The 21,970-nt window shown below is 41.8% G+C and overlaps 1 long non-coding RNA gene across 5 annotated transcripts; it reads left to right on the top strand.

Annotated features, from left to right (window-relative positions):
* The first annotated feature begins 1,450 nt into the window (after nucleotides 1–1,450).
* Nucleotides 1,451–21,441, top strand: LOC147256376 (uncharacterized). Of its 5 annotated transcripts, XR_015117753.1 has the most exons (10): nucleotides 1,451–1,495; nucleotides 2,540–2,653; nucleotides 3,781–4,010; nucleotides 4,413–4,527; nucleotides 4,974–5,047; nucleotides 5,915–6,000; nucleotides 9,936–10,224; nucleotides 14,045–14,152; nucleotides 20,165–20,269; nucleotides 21,166–21,441. It is a non-coding gene; the product is annotated as an uncharacterized LOC147256376 (long non-coding RNA). The 5 variants fall into 5 exon arrangements; XR_015117751.1 differs by lacking the exon at nucleotides 1,451–1,495 and having other exon boundaries at nucleotides 1,516–2,653; XR_015117752.1 differs by lacking the exon at nucleotides 1,451–1,495 and having other exon boundaries at nucleotides 1,516–2,653; nucleotides 21,169–21,441.
* Nucleotides 21,442–21,970: the final 529 nt, after the last annotated feature.

A 21,970-nucleotide genomic window follows, 5' to 3' on the forward strand; every position in this document is an offset into this window, starting at 1 on the left:
AATGGTCCCTTCTGTCCTCCGAATATCTGTCTTGCTTGATCATTGCCATGAGGTGTTGGTGGTTTTCGCAGCAAAGGTCACCCCACAAATCAAAAGAACAAGTACAGTGTACAGATGAGTAAAATCTTATAATTCACTTATAAAAAGGATCGTAGACTTCAAAAATGAATTCAGCGTATTATCAGCACATTTTAGGCACTTTTGCACATGTATATTTAAGTGATACTGCACTGCCTGGAAGGTCAAGAGTACAGTTACGGGGGAGCTGATGGAAATAGCTTTTATGTATCTATATCTGTTATTAGCCTATTGCTCACCTAATTAACTAGCCAGCACTGTAATCAATCACAGACTAAATTGGATTTGGATTGGATTTCTGTGGTCCCCTCAATGTGCAGCGGATTGTCCAAAGCTGATGGTTTGACTTTCACTTTGACATTCCAAGCCGGCACAGGCAGAAATTAGTCTCACTTTGTAGAAAAATGGATGAAAAATTGTGGGGTAATGTCAAACAGACGCAGGTTATCGGAATTCTCTTCTGAAATTCCCTCATTTTGAGGGTATTATTGGTGAGTTTACAGCATGTGTGATATTATATTTCAACGGTGAAATAAGGTCATTACAAATATCTCTTTAAGTAAGAGAAATTAATGACGAGCATATTTACATTGTGAAGAATGCAGAAATAATTGTATGTGTTGCTGGCTCGATGCCATAACTCTGTTAATGAGACTTCAGTGACGTTCCATTCAGTCCAAGCAGGAAAAAAAAAACAGCACAACGGTTACGAAACGCTAACTCTTGGCCATATTGATTTTCATAAAATCACAAGTCTCTTTTCCAAAAAGATTTCTGTTCACTTTGGAGATGGTGGGAAACTATTAGAAAAAAAATATAATAAAGACAATTTGAAAAAAGCAGCAAAAGAATTGATTTTCATTTAAGTTTTCTTTTAAAATAATGAAGCAAGCATCAATGGGTGTTAACACCACTTCACTCCTACTTCTGTTTCTATTAATGTTGCAGAAATGCAAGCTAACCTGCAAGAAGTTCTGGCAATAAACCCTCTTCCAGCTGTTTCAGCGCTAATAATCCTGCCTACCTAATGTTGCTCATTTAGTTTGAGCTCACCAGCAACACCCATGCCAAAACCAACAAGTCATCCAAAATAAACAACACAATTCTTTTATCATTGACCCTGGTAAAGGATCTAAGACAAAAAAGAATGTTCGCCAGACAAATGGAGGCATGTAAATCACGCCCCATCAGTGTTTTCCATATCGCGCCCTCCATTTTTGGTACTTCTGAGAGATGTTAGATTTCACAGTGGAAAACAGGTGGTAGTGCCTCGCTGTAGACAAACAAAACATCTGTCCTGGTGAGCTATGCCAGTGGTGATGAGTTGGACTGCATAGCTGCTGCCCTCTTCCCTCTTTATGCTTTTGTTTTGTCTGGACGTTTAGGAGCAGAGCTGGTATGCCCCCCTAGCCCTCAGGTGAGGTGGGCAAGGACAGTGACTAGATGAAATTCATTCCTGAGAAAATGGCAGATGTGCACGGAGCAGCAAAGACAAGGCAATGCAGCCCTACTGAGTCGAAACAGCAAGTGGATAAAGCTGGCTCCAGAACGACAGTGAATTTGTTTGGCTCCCACCCATTTTTGAGCACTGAAGGAGAGGCCTGGGATGAAGAGCGATGAGGAGTGATAGCCTGCATTTGTTTGAGCGTTCAGCTTGTCCTAGCCATTGTGTGTGCTAGCCAGTCATTAGCTTGTCCTAGCCATTGGATACCTTGTCTTGACCAACCTTTAGTTTGTGCTAGCTGGTGGTTAGCTTGTCCTAGCCATTGGTTAGCTTCTCCTGACCAACATTTAGTGTGTGCTAGCCAGTGGTTAGCTTGTCCTAGCTATTAGTCAGCATGTCTTGACCAACATTTAGTTTGTGCTAGCCGGTAGTTAGCTTGTCCTAGCCATTAGTTAGCTTCTCCTGACCAATATTTGGTGTGTGCTAGTTTATGGCTAGCTTGCCCTAGCCATTGCTTAGCTTCTCCTGACCAACATTTGGTGTGGGCTAGTAGATGGCTAGCTTGCTCTAGCTGGCACTTAGGTTGTCTTAGCCAGCTTTTAGCTTGTCGTATCTGTTGATAAGCTTGTCCATGTCAACAATTAATGCGTGCTAGCTGGTAGTTAGCTTGTCCAGGCCAGTTTTTAGCTTGTCATATTTGGGAAAGCATATTTTGGGCAGGGGACCTATACTTCTTGTATTGTTGAGTGTGGGACGAAGCTGCAATGAACCATGTTGCGGACTCTACCTTTGAATCATCTCTCACATACCAAGTCACCACTGTGATAAATCGAGTCTTGGACTGTCTCTGCTGAGAATTAAAATATAATAATGACTACATTGGCAAGTATTTGATGGGTACCCAAATGAAGTAGTTCACTGATACATAAATATCAACATTTTGCAACTTTTTAGAACTGCTAATTGCCATCATTTCCTCATAGAGAGCATTATAGTGTTTTTGCCCCTCTTGCCCAGTGACAGCTGGCACAGCCCCCCACCCCCGACGAGTCCAAACAGGATAGGCGATGGACAAAGGATGGATGAATGTATTTCCTTTGCAAGTCTCAACAGCATCATTTCTATCAGTTGGTAAGTGGACCCAAAATTTAGTTCTTTACATCACAACTCAAGTTTCGAGGAGAAAGAAGTATTGATTGAGTCTTTAATGGGATTCTGTGTCAAAATACCCCAGACAATGCAAATACACAAAACAATATGTACAGTTATTTAAGATTGAAAGCAAAATATGAGGTGCAGTATTGAAGCAACAGTATGTGGCTGAGCGAAGCTGAGATTGCTGATGACTTTTCCCATCCACTCTGTCCGTTTGCTTGAAACAAAGCAGATAAAATCAAATGAACTGAGGACTAGAAACACAGGCTGAGCTGGCAGCGTCAACATTTGAATCTTTTATTTATACCCACACGGAAACAATAACCTGCCAGCATGCGCACACAAACACAAACAGAGCTATTTTGCATACTGTTGAATACACACACACACACGCACACACAGAACCAGGCTGAAAACCTCAAACACAGCTGCTGAGTGAATATTAACTCACCTTGTGTAGTGTGTCACTCTTCCTGCAGCAGCTGGTGTGTGTTCAGGTTTCAGATGTCACTCAGCAGGAATCCCTCCCTTTGGTTTTGATCCATATCGGTGGCACATGTCACTCAATATTCCTCAGTGCCTCCCAGGCTTCCCTTCTCTCGCTCTTTTTTCTTTTTTTGTGATGATTATTTGAAAGATCCTCAATTCCCACTGAAGACACGTGAGAAAACAGGAGCTGGCTTTGTTGAGTGTAGACGGGCAGTTATGCAGATCGTTAGTACATGCATGGCATTTTGTTTGCAGCCCAGATGAATAATTTATCAATCAAGTTTGGCTCTTTTTATTCTCAGAAATTTAGACTGCATATTCATGTGGGGGAACATTATTTTTTTTTGTATGAGTTCCGGGTGAGTTTTATCAACTTTAACATGTATGTCTTTTGCAATCCTTTGGAGGGGTTTTTATATTATTTGGCAGATTCTCAATTATATTAATAAAAAAAATTACCTTTTTATCAGTTGCAATATTAAAACAACACTTTTTAAGTCCTGATGGGAGGATATCCCTGCTGAGCGCATTTTATTCTATGCCCTCAAAAACGTCTTTATTCAGGCTGAGATAATGGTCATGTGACTCTTCCTTCTCCTCCTCCGGCTTTCCAGAGCCTTCCTTCAGCTCTTTTCTGCTGAGGTTCTGAAACTGATGATAGCCATCCATGCTAATGCCTAGCCTTAGGATCGCCGTCCTGCGTCTCCCAGAGGCCCAGCCAGGTGGTTTCCAGTTGTCTTTCTTTACCGTTGAGCCAGTAGCCCTAGAAGATGCCGCTGGCACCCAGATGCCCGTCAGTCCAGCACCCGCCATGTGTCGATGGTGTTTGCCTTTCCTCCTGCCAGTGTGTATCTCTTTTCTTATGGTCAAAGAGACCACTTTTGTCCAATCACTAGATTATTTTTTATCTGTTTATATTGATTCACAACAGGAGATGTATCAAGTATGTTGTGTTCCCCTCTGTGCTTATGCTTCTGTACCATTTTTTTGGGGGGGGGGGGGGGGGGGACTCTCGCGCTCACATCTTTTCTTCTTTTATTTAATTTCCTGAATGTTTGATTAACGTTTCACTTTTAGAATTACGTGCAGGTCGCATTTTTTGACGATTCGTGTTTGAATTTTCTCTTTGTTGAACTTGGAGTAGCTGAACTTTTTCCTGTTGTCTGCATCAGAGTCTGTGTTTGGGTCCTTTCCTTTGTTGTGTTGAACCCACACAGACTTGCTTTTGTCCTTCTGTTTATGTAAGGTTCTTCCTCGCAATAAAGGAATAACCTTCAGAGGCTTTGAGTCATCCGCAGCAGGGCACAGTATGTACACAGTTTTACTTCTCAAACAGGCACAGTCGTCTGAAGGTTACATTGGTAAGTGTGTATACAGCCGGAGAGTCTTTTCTCACTGATAAGCTTTAAGAATAAAAAAGGCAGATATGTATAGAACTAATACAAATTAATAGATGTTTGCTCTACAGCAACTGAATTTAGCATAATTTTTGTGGCTGTAATGTGACTCTGCATTACACGCCTTATTTCCTTTTTCTTTCAGATGAAATCAGAAAAATGTCTTTATGCTCTTAAGTGTCTATTTCAAAGCATTTAGTGATCATTTTTACATCCTGAGATTTATTATTCCTAAAAAGATCAGCAGCGCAAGAAAAAAATACACGTAAAACTCGATTAAGTGTGTCTTCACTTCCGCAGTGACGAACATAAAATGCTGCAGATTAATCATGAAAACTGTGATTTTTTGGGGGGATTAATTTCTTAATTTCGTCCTTTTTTTTCCTTCTTTGCCCCAATTTACTCCCCAGTGGTACATTATTGGTTCATCCTTCCAAGATGTCCCTGTCCCTGAACCAACCGTCAATCTGGATACGTTTTTAAGGTAAATCGTGTAATATTAATAAAACAATATTTAAAAGTTCAGGATGTAGAATTTAGGATGATTTTTCTGACTTTGAATATGCTTGTTGTACTGTTTTCATATAATCACCCAGTAAGAAACATGTTTCCATAAATTTAGAATGAATCCTTTATAATGTTATCTTAACCTACCGTATATTTGTGTACTGTCAGCTCCAACAGCTTACTGTAAATTAATAAACTAAAATTAAGAATATGGTCCAGCACTACTTTTTTCGTGTTCTTTTTTTATCATTGTGGTGTCATTACTTTTTTTCTCCAATGTGTATTTTTATTTTTTTTTCCCTCAAGCCTTCCCACAGTAACTCATACAGTTTACACCAGGGAGTAGCTGATTGCACTGGCGCTAGCAGGCTGTCATGGCCACCGTACGCACAGAGATTCCCAATAGTAATTATCAGGGACACGGAGGATGAGTTCTGACAACAGAGACTGATGGAGAAGAGGAAATTTAAGTTCTCTCCCTCTGTTATTAAGGCCAATGTGAGATCGCTGGACGATGGACGAGTTATTGAGCAATCAGAGGAACCTCCATGAGAGAAATGTCAGGTGTTCCACAAGAGAACACACACTGGACCCCACTGCTTTCACTGACATCTCTCAGAAGGTTCAGGCGCACGGACATGAAAGAAAAGAGGCAACAGATGGTGTTGCCCTGGTCATGTTATCACCTGTTAGCTCTGTATTAAAAAACAAACAAAACCTCCACCAAGTGTATTCCAGGTTCCTCACAATCTCATTTTACTGTGCAAACAGTTTCTCCTTCCTAATTCATTTTAACCAGTTTTTTAAACAAAATACTTTCCCTGTCCGTTATGTTTCTTCTCAGATTTTGAATTGAAATGGCTGAGATGTCACAGCAGGTTGATGGGCTGCAGCTGGATCAAGGTGCTGCTGCAGTTTAGCGCCTCATCGGTAAGTCTGCATGAAAACCTTTCAATCCAAGTTCAACTTTTTGAATTTGATTGGCTTTATCTGCCTCTAATGTGGGTTATGAGAGTGAATATCAAAACTCAGACTCAGCCCATAACCATAAACTGATGCAAAATAAAACATTCATTCACGAGGACATTGAACGATCCCATAACCTACAGTGTGGAAGTGCCTGTCAGGTGCACAGTAACTGGCGCATGATTAAGCTGTAAAACTTGCCGAGTGGATCAGATTAGAATCCATGCATTGGAAACAGACAAAAACAACACAAAAATGTTGACTGCCTCAGCAAAACTAAACCGTTAGATTTAGGTGGAGTCGATGTACAGACATGGGAAGAAAATACACCTGTAACAACTCATGTAATAAACTGCAGCCAAATACAGCCACATTTTGAAAGATGTGGACTGTTTTGGTAAAGATTTGTATGCTTTTGGAGCATACAAAATAGGATGTTAAATGGTTCGGGGGATGCAGGACTTAATCGAAAGAAGTTTGGGAACTACTGGTATCGAGACATTTTTTTTCCCCTTTATGCAAATACAAGTCGTAGAATTATATAAAACAAAACAAAAACAAAAAAAACACCTACGACAAGTTGCAAATGTTTTCCGCATCTTTATCTCTGAGTTTTGACACCAAAGATAAAGTGCCACATTTCAACATGTTTCCTTCAACATTTTGGGACAAGGTTTAAGGGCTACGGCAGCAGCGATAACAGGCTTTCTACACCACGCTCCCCGAAACATAAATTTAATAGAATCTGGCAGCATGATTACCGTATAACTCCTCTCACTCGATTCAATCCCCAAACAGAAGATAACAAGATAATGGATGTCAGTCTCTCCTACACGAGCTGGATGGGCTGACACCGGTTTTACTTTCCATTCACACAGCAGATATGCGGCCATCTTCAGGCTTGTTATTTCTGCTGTCAGATGTGAAGGAGGATGGAGAGAGATCAAAAGGCCAATTCGCAGCAGGGAGACTGAAGGAGGGAATAATTTGACCCACACAGCTGGAAGAAAGAGATCAGTCACTGAAGTAAACTTAATCCTCTGTTTTTGACCAGTGTTTGTGCTTGCCTGTGACATTTCACCTTTGGTGAAGTGTTATTGGCTATGGCGAGGGTTTCATGTGAGGGAACGACGTCTCAGCACAGCAGATAACACCATGGAGGCTGGTGTTGTTTCAGGCTGCGTCTTGACTCAATCTGCATAGGCAACGGGGTTAATTAGGAAACCCACTTTACTGATGTGTTTCAAAGGATGAAATTAAAAATTAACAGGCAGCCCTTTCACGCCAGCGGGAAACCATAGTGGATAAACAAGGAGAACACCCCGTCCTGGTTAGAGGATCTCTCAGAAAGTATTCGTCTATTCCTGTGATATAACATGGAACAGAAGTACTACAGCACAGATGTTGGGATCAAAGTGGATCATGTTCCCCCTCTGATGTACACTGCTTTAAAACCGTCTTCTGAATTTGTAAAAGTTTTCTTTTTGATGACAGTAAAAGGTGAGATCCCTAAAAGTTGTACAGCATCAGTAAATCTAGATGTGTCCCAGTAAAAGTGAGATATAAAACTTCTATTATTATTGCTGGCCTGTCTGCAGGATATAACGCCACAATCAAACACGGTCTTCTGAAATATCCCCGAGATTTCCAAATAGTGGCCATTTTCACTGCTATAAAATGATGTTTGCTCACGCCATGTTAGTTCAGACATTCATCACTTTGGCAGATGAAGAGGAAAATCACAAAAATATAGGAGATATTACCAGAGGAAGATTGTCTGCTGCTGATGCAGAGCTGCAGTTAGAGATGTCAAAGGGACAGTAAAGATCAACCTGAAGTGTAGATTGCTAGATGCAGCAGGCGCATCCCCTGACTTTCAAAAAGGAGAGCTTGATTTTATTGAGTGATATTATTGCTGTGTTAATCTAATAAACTCAGCGTGATTACAGCTAATTGAAAGGTAATGGCATTATTGATTATGTTGACATCATCTAGAGGGTCCCTCTAATGGAAAGCGTGTCTCTGAATTTTGATCACTTTAGTAGATGGCCGTCAGGGATTCTCTCTTAAGGTGTGAAATAAATATTAACAGCCAGTCTACATCAATTAAATTCACACTTCTATCCTGTGACATCTGAGGGAGTCAGAATAGTTCAAGGGGAGATTTAAAATTCCTTTCATATTTTTTCTCCCCCTAAACATATTTGCAATATTACAGCCTTGGTACGTTTATATGAATGTGTTAAAAGGGCAGCAAGTTGACTTGCAAATGTAGCCGGCGCAGAAAAACATCAGCATTCCTTTGGTTTCTGACAACTCCTGAGAAAAATATTTAAGTGCTGAATGTGTCACTTTCTTCAAAAGTGAGTTGCTTAAGTACAACTGAAGCGATAAGGTGAAAGATGTGAAATGATCCATGATCATTGTCTGGGAATCATGCTGTTGGAATGTACGGGATAATATTTTTGGTTTACACCCAAATATTCGTATCATAATTGCTTTAAAAGCCCAAACAAAATTTAAAAAAAAAATCCTCTATATCAACACCCATCAATTAAAAATGCCCAACTTGATTGAGATTTCATTAAATTGCTGTTTTCCAAAATCCATCCATCCATCCATCCATCCATCCATCCATTTTCTACCTCCTATCCCAGCAACCTTTAGGTGAGAGGGTTCACCCTGGACAGGTCACCAGTCCATCACAGGACCAACACATAGAGACAGACAACCATTCACACTCACAGTCACACCTACGGTCAATTTAGAGTATCAATCAGCCTCGTCCCCTCTTGATGTCTTTGGACTGTGGGAGGAAGCTGGAGTACCAGAGAGAACCCACGCAGGAACAGGGAGAACATGCAGACTCCACACAGAAAGATCCTGTGCCTGAGCAGGTGCTCAAACTTGGAACCTTCTTGCTGTGGGGCGACAGTGCTGACCACTGCACCACCGTGCTGCCCTTTTCCAAAACCCAAACAAAATAAACATATATAAAAATAACTGAGCCACATGTGTCTGGGAAATGGCAGTCAGCTCAGAGCTTTTCATTCAAACCTTAAGAGACTGAGACCTCACATAAACTCAAGACTGCACAGAAACTCAGATATTGTGAGAGTCACACGAGCATTTGACCTATTTACAGTAGAAATATCTGCTTGTTTCATGTAAACTTTGTCTGTCATCACGATTGAAGATTTCTGATAAACTGGGATGTGATCTCATAGCGATATCACCGATATTAGTGTAAGCTATGGATATTCAGCCCGAAATGGCGGTCTGCTCAGAGCTTGTTTGCATTAAAAACTTAAATGATCGAGATCATGTAATAAGGAGGAAAATGGCCCAGGTCGGATCCACTTTGAGACAAGCGTGGAAACTCTGAAGAATACATCTGTCAGAAATTTTCTGTAGTTTCTATCAGGCTTTTTGGAGTCTTTTGTGGACCTGTTTGAAAAGTTACCTCTCTTGTGTGTTTGTGTGTGTGTGTGTGTGTGTGTGTGTGTGTGTGTGTGTGTGTGTGTGTGTGTGTGTGTGTGAGAGAGAGAGGGGGGGGGGGCAACATCGTAAAGCTCTCCGAGTGCCATAAAACTAACATTTAATTCATGATCCAGTCATGGGAAGTGCTGAACTGCTGTTGCTCTTTGTGTAAGCGTGGGTGTGTAAGAGACTGAGGAGTGATGGGGAGATGGGTTGCGGTCTTTATTTCTGGGATTGTTTACTTCTAAACAAAAAAACCTCAACAGGTAACTCTGGTTACAGCTCCATTTTGTGGAGCCGCAATGGTGTTAATAATCCCCTATTTATAGAAACTCCTCTTTGTCCTGGTGTCACATGTACTCTATCAATCCAGTTGAGTGCCAGTCTCTCTCTCTCTCTTTCTTTTTTTTTTTTTTTAGATCCAAATGCAAATTTTTGGAATTCAACATCATTTCCCTGCACTTTCTCTGACTGGACTTCGCACAGAAGTTTTATCAAGCACATCATGACAACAGCAACACTTTGAAACCTCCGTCTCTCCTCTGAAGAGTGGTAGCGAGTGAATGCACCACATGCCTAAATCACAATCACAGTGGAGAGAATGAGCTGACAATTCCATTCTCACGTACTGAGAGAGAGAGAGAGAATGAAGAGGAAAGGGCAGAAGGAATCCAGCCGAGCAGGAGAAGAAGCCGTACAAGAGGACAGGTGAGGGGAGAGAGAGTGAAAAGTGGAAGTTAAGACAAGGAGAGGACAGAATGTGTTATGAGGAGAAGGTGGAGAGTTGGTGAGAAGAGAAATCTGGATTTGAGGAGGTGCAAATGGGATGTAAATTAAACTTGGTTGGAAAGTGGGTGAAAAAAAGTGGGTGAAAAAAAATTGGTTGCAAGTGCGTTGAGAGGAAAGGGTAAGCCCATGTTAAGAGAGACTGAAGGGAAGACAACGCCCAATATGGCCTCCAAAAGTGTATTTCTACCATTGCAGTGAATAAAAGGAGGTCCGTTGAGGAAGATGGAGACGGTGCTACTCTCTCCTACATGGTTCTGGTGCTAAGCAACTCCACTGGAGACTAAGTGTAGGGAGCAAGAATCCTAATGACTCATGACCCAAAATGCCCCTGCTATATCAGTGGGGAGTGGGTTGAGTGGATAATCAATACCAGCAACCACAGCCGTCTGGCCTTGCTGTTAAGACTTTTATTAAAATGTTGTTTTTTTTTTCCCCACTTCAGGCCCTTTGGTCCTCTCTTTGGAGCAAAATCTCCTCGCCAACTAGAGTTTCAAGACCCTCAGTCAGACGTATTTTTAGCGACTCGGTGATGGAAGATGGTGCTACACGAGTGCCAGAACCACTTGGTCTCAGGCCACAAAAAGAAAGCAAAAAGCACATTTTCACATTACATTTTATTTGTAATAACCAGTGTGCCAAATATGGTGCGCTTGCTACTTCCAAAACAATGTGTGTGGCATATGATGAACCACATTGTTCCAAGTAGCAACACAACACCACATCACACAATTCAAACTCCTGTGTGCCAAAAAAAAAAGTTGTAAACATTTGAAAAAAAGAATAAACAACAGAATTAAGATTGCTCGAGATGTAGACCTCGGATTTTATGATTCAGGTGCTGTTTACTTTTCCAAAGAAGAGCTACATGGTTTGGATTTGCGATTCTATAAGTTCAAGTTTTTATAAGTTTGAAATTAAAAAAGTACAATCAGTAAAAATAATGAGCTCATCAAGCATAACCCTGGTTACTTTGGATAAATTTGAAAATTTTAACTTCTGTAACATGGAAGCTTTTTTTTTTTCCTCAACTTTAAATTATGAACGACCTAAAAAAGATATGCAGTATACTGAGGAAATTTGTCACAATAATCGTTCTGATCAGTTTAAAGTCTTGAAAACTGGCCCTGGAACACTTTGGAAAGTATCAAACTTACATTTTTAGGTTTGATATTGACAAATTGTTGGAAATTCACAATTTGGATCATTTTGGAGAAGAAGAAGATGGAGGAGGAGCCAGTCTTTAAATGTTGCAATGCATTTAGGGGAGTGATTTATGAAAGTTCCTTCAGATTTGAGTTTAGGAACAGAGAACACGTGTATAGAAGGAAACTCAGTATCTAAACTGTGGTTCTGTTCTTCTTCCAGTCATTCTCCCTTGTGGGAGTGGTGTCAGAATTACACCCACGCTTACACAAAGAGCAACAGCAGTTCAGCACTTCCCATTACTGGATCATGAATTAAATGTTAGTTTTATGGCACTCAGAGAGCTTTACAATGTTGCCCCCCCCCCCTCTCTCACACACACACACACACACACACACACACACACACACACACACACACACGCACACACACATGAAGTGCCATGCAAGGCACCAACCTGCTCAATTAGGGGTTCAGTGTGTTGCTCAAGGACACTTGGACATGCTCTCCCTTCCATTACCAGATGGCCTCTCAACCTCCTCAGCCATGCCGCTACTCGTGCCTTTAATGTCTACATTTCTTCTTCTGCGCTCACATTGTCCCTTCGTTTCATTTTTATGCGGAATCTCTACTAATCACACTTGCCAGGTTACTTCTCTTTGATGAGACTTTTTGCCTGCTACTGTTGCTGGGGGCCTGTTCACTGAGAGCAGTCATTAGGGGATCATATTGAAGAGCAAAGATCAATACCTCCTTTAAAGCTAAGTGTGTCCAATTCTTGATCTCCTGTCCACATAAGTCAAACTTCACCAACCTCTCACCGCCGATGATCAAGCTTCCTCCCGCTGCAGTTGTCATTGGTATATCGGATTTGTGGGCTGATCCTTCTGGAAAACATGGACGGATATAGCCTTTTGACCCCTGGAGAGTTTGGGCTCTTTTCAAATCAAGAGCTTCTAAAGAAAGAGAAAAGAGAAGTAAAAAAAGAAAAAGAAAAGAAATAAATCCATGGACCAGTGTGATGTTTTATCAATATATCACATAGAGGAGACAGATTTCGCCTCTCAATGGATGGTTCTAGGAAAGAGTCAGAAGGTCATTTAACTTGTTAGCTTGATGAGTTTTTTTTTTTGGACCTAAATGCGGATGTATAAATAATTCACCATACACCCGTTTAGCCCTAGGTGCAGTTCACTCAAGACTTGTCCTCTCAATTATTCAGCTTGTTAGGCCTTTTATTAAAATCTCCATTAAATATTTATCTTATGCTGGGACATCATACCGCCTCCCTCCTTTTATGATCACCACAATGGGCAGTTACGCTATCTGACAGCTATTATCTTCATGGAACATCGGGCTCTTGACAAGATGATCATGTCAGCTCAATGTGACACCTCAACCAGAGACTGGTTGCCTGGACCGGATCAAACATGCGCTCTGAGGTGGATCTTATTCTATACGTCAGGAGTGATGTGATTAGGAGTTATTTGACGAATCAGAATGTAAATGAGGACGATCATTGGGGTCGGCAGCATCCAGCGTAAGGTGCTGTTGAGGGCTGTCAAAGACCAAACACACACAAACTAACCGGAGAGCGCTGCTTGGATTTGAAGACCAAAAACAATGATGATGATGAAATTTTTTTCTATTAAAACAAAAACACAGCAACACAATAAAACCTGCAGACAGAACTAAAATGAGATCGATTGCTGATAAACTCAGCAAATAAAAGAGAGGCACAGGGTACACAGTTTTTCTCTTGTACAGATGATGTAAGAAAATTGACGATTGAGCGCTAATTTGGATTTTCTAGTTTCAGTTTAAGGGGTGGGAAAACCTTCTTCAAAATACCAAACATAGTGTATTTGTCATGGTAGAAACTGAAAATTTCAATTGGAACAATTTATCTCTTAACCACGTGCTCTATCATACGGCACATTTTGATCAAATTGATCAACAAACACGTTGCAGTTGAAGCCAGCTACAAGAAATCTCCTGTAACCTGCTCTTTTTTGAAGAGTTCTGACAAAACTGATGCTGTAACGACATCTGATCTCCTCAGGGGCCACCATTGCTGTTTTGAGCGGATGCTGTCAGTATACCTAAGCCACGCCCCTTTCTACTTGAACGATGTGGTTTGGCTGAAGCCTAGCAAGATGGATTCTCATGGGATTTTGCAATTCCAGCTGACAGTAGCCTAGTAGCCCCAACGACTGTACATAAAGCAGCAAAATGTACAGCGCTTCATCAGCCAACCCTTGTTTTCTGTCTCTTTGACTACAATTGCAGAATTACCAGGTTACCAAGGCTCTTTTGATATTAACAAAACATGGTGTCTCGTATGGCAGACACAGGAAGACTTTATATGCTTCAATTATTCATGAACTTTTCTAATCTTATACAGCGCATTAATTCCTAGCTGTGCTTTGTGTTTAATCATCCATGTTTGATGTTTGTGTGTGAAACTGAATCTTAACTGAAGAAGAAAATCGTATTAATATTAGATGTCGTATCTTGGTAAGTTGAATCCGTCGTCTGCGGGGCCAGCGTCAGACACACCGCACTGTAAACTTCATTTGTTTTTGTGTTTCTGCAGTGGTCTGACGTCTTTATATTCTTCTTGGGGCCAGACGGGGAGGCGAGGTTCCTCTATGTGTGGCAGGTTGCCAACGCTTCCGTGTTCTCAGCGAGGTGAAATACTGTTGTAAGTGGACATGAGTGAGTGAAAGTGTGACAGCAGGGAGGGTTGGTTGGCTTATAATAGTTTATAATATAGGGGTTGACAACACCACCTGGGGAGCAATGAATAAACTGGTGACTGATGAATACAAAGGCTGTTCATTTGTTTTAGCCAGGTGTTCCAGCCCAGACCAGGGGGTGGTTATAACACCTGCGAGGGGGTAGGGGCAACTGTTTCGCTGTAGGCAAAATGGGGTTTCAAAATATTCAAGATACACTCTTTCTTTTTCCATCTGAAGCACTAACAACATTCAAACACAACAGGGCCACAGAACCTCACCAGGAGGGCATCCGAGGTAACAGCCTGTCACTGAAATGTCTTTGAACAGACTTCTAGTGAATTTATGCTTAATCTCCCCTGAGTTGTGCTCCGTGCACTCACATAATCTTACATATTAACACCCAGGGACAGTGACAATGATATGTTCTCTAATCCGGGGGAACCCCAGGATCCCCCCAAAACCCCACCAGCCTCAGAAGTTGTTGAAGGGTACAGACGTTGCACTCGTTGGCCTATCCAGACACAACCAATTGTTTTTATTAGTTATAATACTTTTTTAACATTTAAAAGCACTTAAGGACTTTGAATTCATTTTTAAACCTTTTTTGATTCTCCAAACCCCCCCTGACTTGAGGAGCCCCTGCTCTAAGCGACTGGGTGTTGAAATTCCAGCTCTGCAGGGCTGTGTCCAAGACACCCTGCACACCTTATTTTGCCACTGATTGAGGGAAGACACACCTTCATCACTGTCCCACTTTCAAGGCAGTAATGCATCATCATCATCATCATCATCATCATCTTTCTAGTGAGTGTCTGACAGAAATGCTCAGACGTCACGCTTGGCCAGGAGAGGCACCACAGGTTAAGGGCTTGAGGCTTTCCTAAACCAGAGCTCAAGATCCAGGTTTAGGACTTGAGAGCAAAATGTCTGGAGGACTATTGTACTCACCTCACCTTTATTACGCTCATTCAAAATAAACCATTTTTCTTTAGGATAGATACATTTGGAATTCCTTCAACAAAACCACCTTGTACATAATGCATCAGATGAGATTTCCTGCAAGCAAACTCAACAGCAATATTCTGAGGTGCTACATTTTTCGCGCCGTGCTTCAGGGACCAATTGATGGGTATGCAAAATTTTCACAGACCCTCTAATTAAAACTTTCACGAATGGCCAAGCGTGCACATACCTCTGGGGTCTTTTACTCTGCAGCAACCAACGCCCCGTCTACTTGAAGCACCTTAAGGTTGCCAGGATGTGTTCAAACAGCATATCGCTATAATCAGACCCAGGGTCAGCTAAGAAGAGTGAGGGACACGACACTGCGTCTTGGGACTAGTACAAAAAGATGGATGAGGCAATTGGGGGCAGCCGGTCAGTCACGTTGCCTGTCCTCATTGCCTCATCTTTCCAGGATGTGGTGGCTGCTGCACCCTCCTGTGTGGTGACCTCAGAATGGGACGCGCCTGAAACATTGAAAAGTACAATAATAATAACAGTTATTTACTTTGTCTTCTCCTAGGCGAGAGGCAGGTTTCACCCTGGACAGGTTGCCAGTCCGTCGCAAGGCGACATACTAATCTTCCAAAATTCTGTTTTATTTGTAAGGATGGCTCACTATGAAACTGCAGCCCTTCAATGAAACGTTTTGAGTGGTACGCTATAAAGGTAATACAACAACAACAATGCACCTGAAATACAGCAGGAAACAGATGGACAACAAGCGTTTCAGTGCATTAGGAAACCACAGAACATCAGCTCAACAAAACAGGAACAACATTAATCATCTTTATTATTCAGAGCATAATCACGGTCCAGCATTACCTTCATTTGTCCGTCCTCCATCTGGAGAGGCTGGTTATGGATGTCCCTGTCCTTCTAACTACCACATCATCTTCTCGCTCCAAAGTTGCTGAGGCAAATGTTATAACAAAAAACACCTCAATTTACAAAAGCCCAAATGTGCACAATCTGCACCCAGAGGACCTAAATCCTCAGATAGAAGGCAGGTGACCTGAGGGAGGAGAGAGGATTTTCAATTCTGGTGGATAACCTAGTTGACCGAGGCTTGAGACCCATCAAAGCCTCTGGCAAACCAAAATAGGAAGACCGGGGCCTCAGTGATGGGTCCCCAGCCGTGGTCACTTTCTGCCAGAGCTGGCTGAGAGTCTTAGGGGTGAAATCTGGAGAGATTCCAGTGAATTCTCCGCTCAAGCACTAACCGTCTCAGAACAGTACCCATACTGGTGCTGCTGAGCCTAACACAGGGCTCAGTTCAGTTTTTACTAAATCTGTGTGACAGAGGTTCTGATTTATTGTAATTATTTACACCTGTGGCTTTCCTGCTTTCACAAGTCAAAATATCTGCTGTGAAAATGGCCGATTATGTCCATTCCTAACAGCCATCTGAGTCAATTTTAATGTTGACTACAGATTTTGGGAGCCCCATGGGAGCACGAGAACATGAAAACAGCTTCCAGTAATGTCTAAACCCACATCACAACCACTGTGAGGCAGCAGGATTAACCACTGGGTCATCTTAAAGTACTTGATGACAGTAGAGATAACACTAATACATCATATCGGCATCAGGTTCTCTCCCTGGACCTGAGAGAAGTTACTGTATCTGCACCATTTCAGCAACATTTTTCCCATTTAAAAGGGGAAATCTGTGGATTTAAAAAAAAAAGAAAAGAAAAACCAAAGCCATCTGGGCTGTATGTGTAAACCACTGAATGTATTAGACTTCCTGCTAGCCGCACTGGCCTCCCTGCTGCTCCTTGAGTGACCCTGAACTCCAACAATTACTCTACTCTGACGCTCAGTATATCGAAAATGCATGCAAGCAAAGAGCGCTGCACTGCATGATGCATCACGTTGAGAAACATAAGCTGGGACAATTATCTCTGTATGGTTCCCATTGCAAACATGCCAATTACCAGAACGACCACCTGCACACAAATGAAGTCCTGCCGGACTGGAACACATCCATTATGAAAACCTTTCATCAACTGCAATCACCTGTGGATTTAAGGTTAATTTTGAAGTCATAAATCTGCTGTTCTGTTGTCTCAAACTGTGGCATGAATGCATTTTCCTTTAAAACTCAGATATAAATACGGCCAACAGATGTAAGTAGGTTTGCATCTCCTGAAGCAAGGCTTTAAAGTCCGACTCCCCAGACGCTGTCAGGTGAAATCAAATCCTCAAGTCTGTATGATCAATGCAGACAGGCTGATACACTGATAACTGCTACAAACCGATATATTGGGCTAACCCGGGCTACAAGATGGGCAACATTTTGACCTTGTCCTGTCTAATCAGCAATCTGTAGCCTGTCACAGCCTGCCGCTCAGTTCTGACCCTCATGTTCTTGCTCTTTAGATGTACACGAACTGGTGCTGTGCATCGTCTTTGAGCAGTGTTCCATCTGGGAGCAGCTGGCTAAGGGGGGAGGCAAGGAGGAAATATTGATCGTAATAAGCTTGGCAAATGACCTCTGGTGTATTTTTAGACTGGAACCATATGACGAGGGAGGAAGCAGGCCATTTCCATGAATGAGGAATGAGTTGGTCGTTTCACGCAGACAACCCCTACCAAGATTCGGAAGAGTATGCAAAACCCTCCCCTGAGATTCTGTTAATTATTCAACACGAGCCCCCCCCAACCAACCCCCTCTCAACCTCTCTGCTCCTAACACCCTGTGCCCTCTACTAGAAAACACCACTGACTGATTGAATTGTGTGTTGATGGAACAATCCCTACCATCTTTAACTTAAAAGCCATTCGCCATAAATCAAAGCAAACATGGTGGCTATCTGAATGATTAATGCAATTTAATATCCTTATGTAAATGGCTGCTTCTCTGCTGCACCACAGGAGCATGTTGAAGTGGCATGTTGAAATGGGGGGGGGGGGGGGGTGCAATCTACATGGTAAAATTGGATTAAAAACTTGAGACTTGTGATTTATCTGGAAAGAATTGCAGGTTACCTCAATGTCAGTCTGGTCACATATTGAACCATAACAACGATGTAATTTCATCTCAGATGTATTGGCTAAATGATTTTAACTGCTTTGATGAAATGACATTTGAAGGTAACCGCATTTCATGAATGTGAAAGGGGTTTTAGTTGGAGCGTTACATGACAAACACACTCGGCGCACACAAGCATTCTCGAACAGCAGGAGAAGGTCTTATTGTGCCTCTTGAGCCTTCTTGTTTACCCGACACACACCAGCCCTGTTAAAACCATATTTCATGCAGGAAAGTGTAATTTGCCTTTCAATAACTCACCGTTTTCTCCCCTTTGGTGACTCCAGAAGTCAGAGAATGCCAGATACATAAATGAACTTGAAGCTAATTGGGATTTCCTTCTAACAACAGCACAACTGTCTATATTTTTAGTGTCAAACTAAAAATTATGAAGCAAATTCTGTACTCACAAAGAAAATTAGGTGAAGACAAGCAATGATGAGTCATTGAAAGGTGAATTCAACCTTTTGGAGGAATTATCTTTAGAGATCCCCAACATTTTCTTTTTTTAGGAACATGAGCACATTTCAATTTCACTGACGTGACGTGGGTGTTCACACATTTGCAAGTTCTGCATCTTCGCACCTAATTCCTGCGGACTAAAATAGGTTTGCATGGCTGCTTCAGGGTTTATCCTCCCCGCTCATCCTGCCACACACTCCTCTAATTACTGATATCCACTGACATCAACATCATGGCCATATTTACCTCAGCTGGGATTTCAGTTTACAACCTTGAGTGTAAGTTGTCAGGTCTTGGTAGAGCCGGCCTGCTGACATGGACACTTGGGTTTTTAGGGCCCTAACTGCAAGCTGAGGGGGCCACATTATCAGTGTGATTACTGGCTTGACTCACTCTTCATATGTTTCAGTGTTTTGTTGTTGCTAAATTCAAATTATGAGGAAAATAATTTAGAATTAGGGCTCCCATAGAGAGTAATTCTCCTCACAAAAATAAAATAAAAGATAATAAATAATACAAATACAAAAAATAAAACTGTTTAAACAGTGATTTCACGTTTGTTTTTAAAGTAATTTTATTTTTTTAAATGATTAGGCCTGTTATTTTTTATTTTTTATATCCCCTTCCCTGTCCTCCCCCCCCCTCTCTCTCGCTCTCCCTCACACACACACACACACACACACACACACACACACACACACACACACACACACACACACACACATTTTTTGGCAGCCCTGCAGCAGAGCTTGTACCAGCTGGCTCTGAAGCATGTTTTTGAATGACTACATGATTTGATTCATGAAAGTGAAACAAAAATTCCACTGCATGTTTTTTTCCACTCCCAGTTTGTGATGAAGTGTTAAGATTTATGACCACATGGCCTTCATACGTAGTCCATGTGATGTTATCGTGATGTACAGTCATTCATTGACTTAGGAAAGTGAGCAGTGGCAATGAAAACAGGCAGCAGGAGCGAGTTCACTTGAAAAAAAAGACTAGATTTTGGTTCATTTAAATGGGGGGAAATGAATATGAACTAGTTCATTTTATTACTGTGAACTAGTTCATCCTCTGAACTGATCTCTAAACTAGTTCATGTTAAGTGTGAGCACACTCAACACTGCCAGCATGTGTTCCCTCCTATGTTGGGAGACAATCTACAGCAGTGTTTGTAAAACCACCTCAGAAAAAAAACAAAAAACCCTATTATGACCAAAGTTACAAATACATGGTGACTCTATTGAGCTGCAGACGGCTCATGCAGATTCAGGTTTTCTAATCCCTAAAGGGGCATTTCATTGCCTTCTGTTCGGAGTGGAACCCAAACCCTAATCCCAATACTAATCCTAACCGCTTGATGCTGACCCTAACCTTAAGCTAACCTCATGTCACACCTTCATTCTGACCCCTGACATGTACTGTGTGTTTTTCTCAGAAGTTTGTCTTTCAGCTCTGGGTGTTTGGTTCAAAGGTGCTGTCTGAGATGTGCTGGTTTCATGGATTCACCGCTGAGAACTCCAGCACGTACAACACACCGGGGGCCTCTTGGCTCTCCCCGGCTCCAACTCGAGAAGATGTGAGTCATACCTCCTTGAGGTAATGCGTCGTTTGCCGCTAACATTTGCAGGAGTGGGAGCCGTGGACGCTCCGGCTTGGCTGCTTGAATCGCCACCAGCGCTGGGGCTCGGGTCAGGCGCGGGTGATGTGAATGAACGTGATCACAAAGCGGTTCGGGACAGAATTATTATAGAACAGACAAAACTCCCTATGAATTACAATTCAGTTTATGTATTCTCATTCAAAAGTATTTACTTTTTTGATAGCATTCTTTATTTTTATATGTTTTTGACAGGTTTCATCTTCAAAAATCCGTGATTCCTCTATGTATCACTAAGAGATCTCACTAATATTGCCTTTTCACAACAAAAACATCTGTTTATTGATACAGAAGAATTTTTTTCACATCTGCAAAAGACGGTTTGTCCTCTTAATATTTAATTGCTGAGATGAGGCGCCTGTGTTTTGGTGGAGGTACGGCAGCCTCCATACGAGTCTATGTGAATCAAAAGTCAAGCGGGTGCACATCTGATTATTTCAGCTTCAACCTCGTGTGTGTTTAAGGTTTAATAGACATATTTACATTATAACCGTGTTGTGTTTGTTGCACGTTTGTTAATTCCCCAGCACTTGCAATTTGTGTTCATGCAGTCACTGCCAGAAGTGATTAGTCATGAATAATGCATTTTAAAATTCAGCACTCAGGGTTTGATTTGCACAGTTGTATTTTTCCTCATCTACCTTCGCTTATCCTTGATACTCCGCCTCCACCCGCTACCACCAGCAATCCTGCATTTGTGTTAAATAATTCAAATGGCACGATAATCAAATGGAATGTGTATTCACTTTGCTTTAAATACTTTGCTGTTTTCCCTCTGAATGATATCTGAGAACCTCCTCGCTGCTTCTCTTTAGCAGGCAGTAGGATGTGAGGCTGGCAGGCCAACGAGAGCGGGGAGCTGTGGAACTAACCGATTCCTCCTGGCAATCCCTGGCAAGGCGAATACTTTTTTCTTGTTATCAATCCACATATGCTGAGGAGGGAAATGGGGGTGTGTGGCTGGTGTATGGGACTGTTGGGGGGCCACTGATGGGATTTTCTCCCCATGACACTGCTGCGTTCGGTGCTTGTGTCAATAAAGCCAGCTTAAACTGCTTAATTATATTATGTAAGCTGAAAGATCAAGGAACATATTGAAAGCTCGCTTCTAAGAGCACTGCAGAGTGTCTTTGGCCCGTGTCTTCAAAAGCTTTTCTCCTACCTCCACATGCCCTCCTCCAAACCGAAATAAAACTGATGATGTATTGAAGGAAGAGTCCTCGTCATTACAACAGATTCAAATTCCTTTGTCCCATAAATTGTCACTAAATGAGTGTCTGTTTTTGCTTGGCACGGTTTTGTATCTTGGGACGGCTGTGTTCGTCAGACTGCATTAATAAAACATGTACTGGAGCTTTTAAGTGGCACAACTCATATTCTTATCAGCATAATGCGACACTGAATAATTTCTAAAGTATTATGTAGCAGCCGAAGGGAGTGAAAACATTTGTGATGTGATACAGTGGATGTTTGTTTGCATGAGTGTGAGGTCAAGTCGAGTCAGTTTAATCTGTACAGCACCAAATCCTAACAGAAGGTATGGCAGGGTTCTGTTTCATGTAGAGCAGGACCAGAGCCTACAGTATTATTTACTCAGGGTCAACATTCACTTCTGAGGAA

The sequence above is a fragment of the Aulostomus chinensis genome, chromosome 9 (assembly GCF_037954235.1).
Source record: "Aulostomus chinensis isolate RoL2024-O1b breed Wild chromosome 9, RoL_Achi_v1.0, whole genome shotgun sequence".
NCBI classification, from domain to species: Eukaryota; Metazoa; Chordata; class Actinopteri; order Syngnathiformes; family Aulostomidae; genus Aulostomus; species Aulostomus chinensis.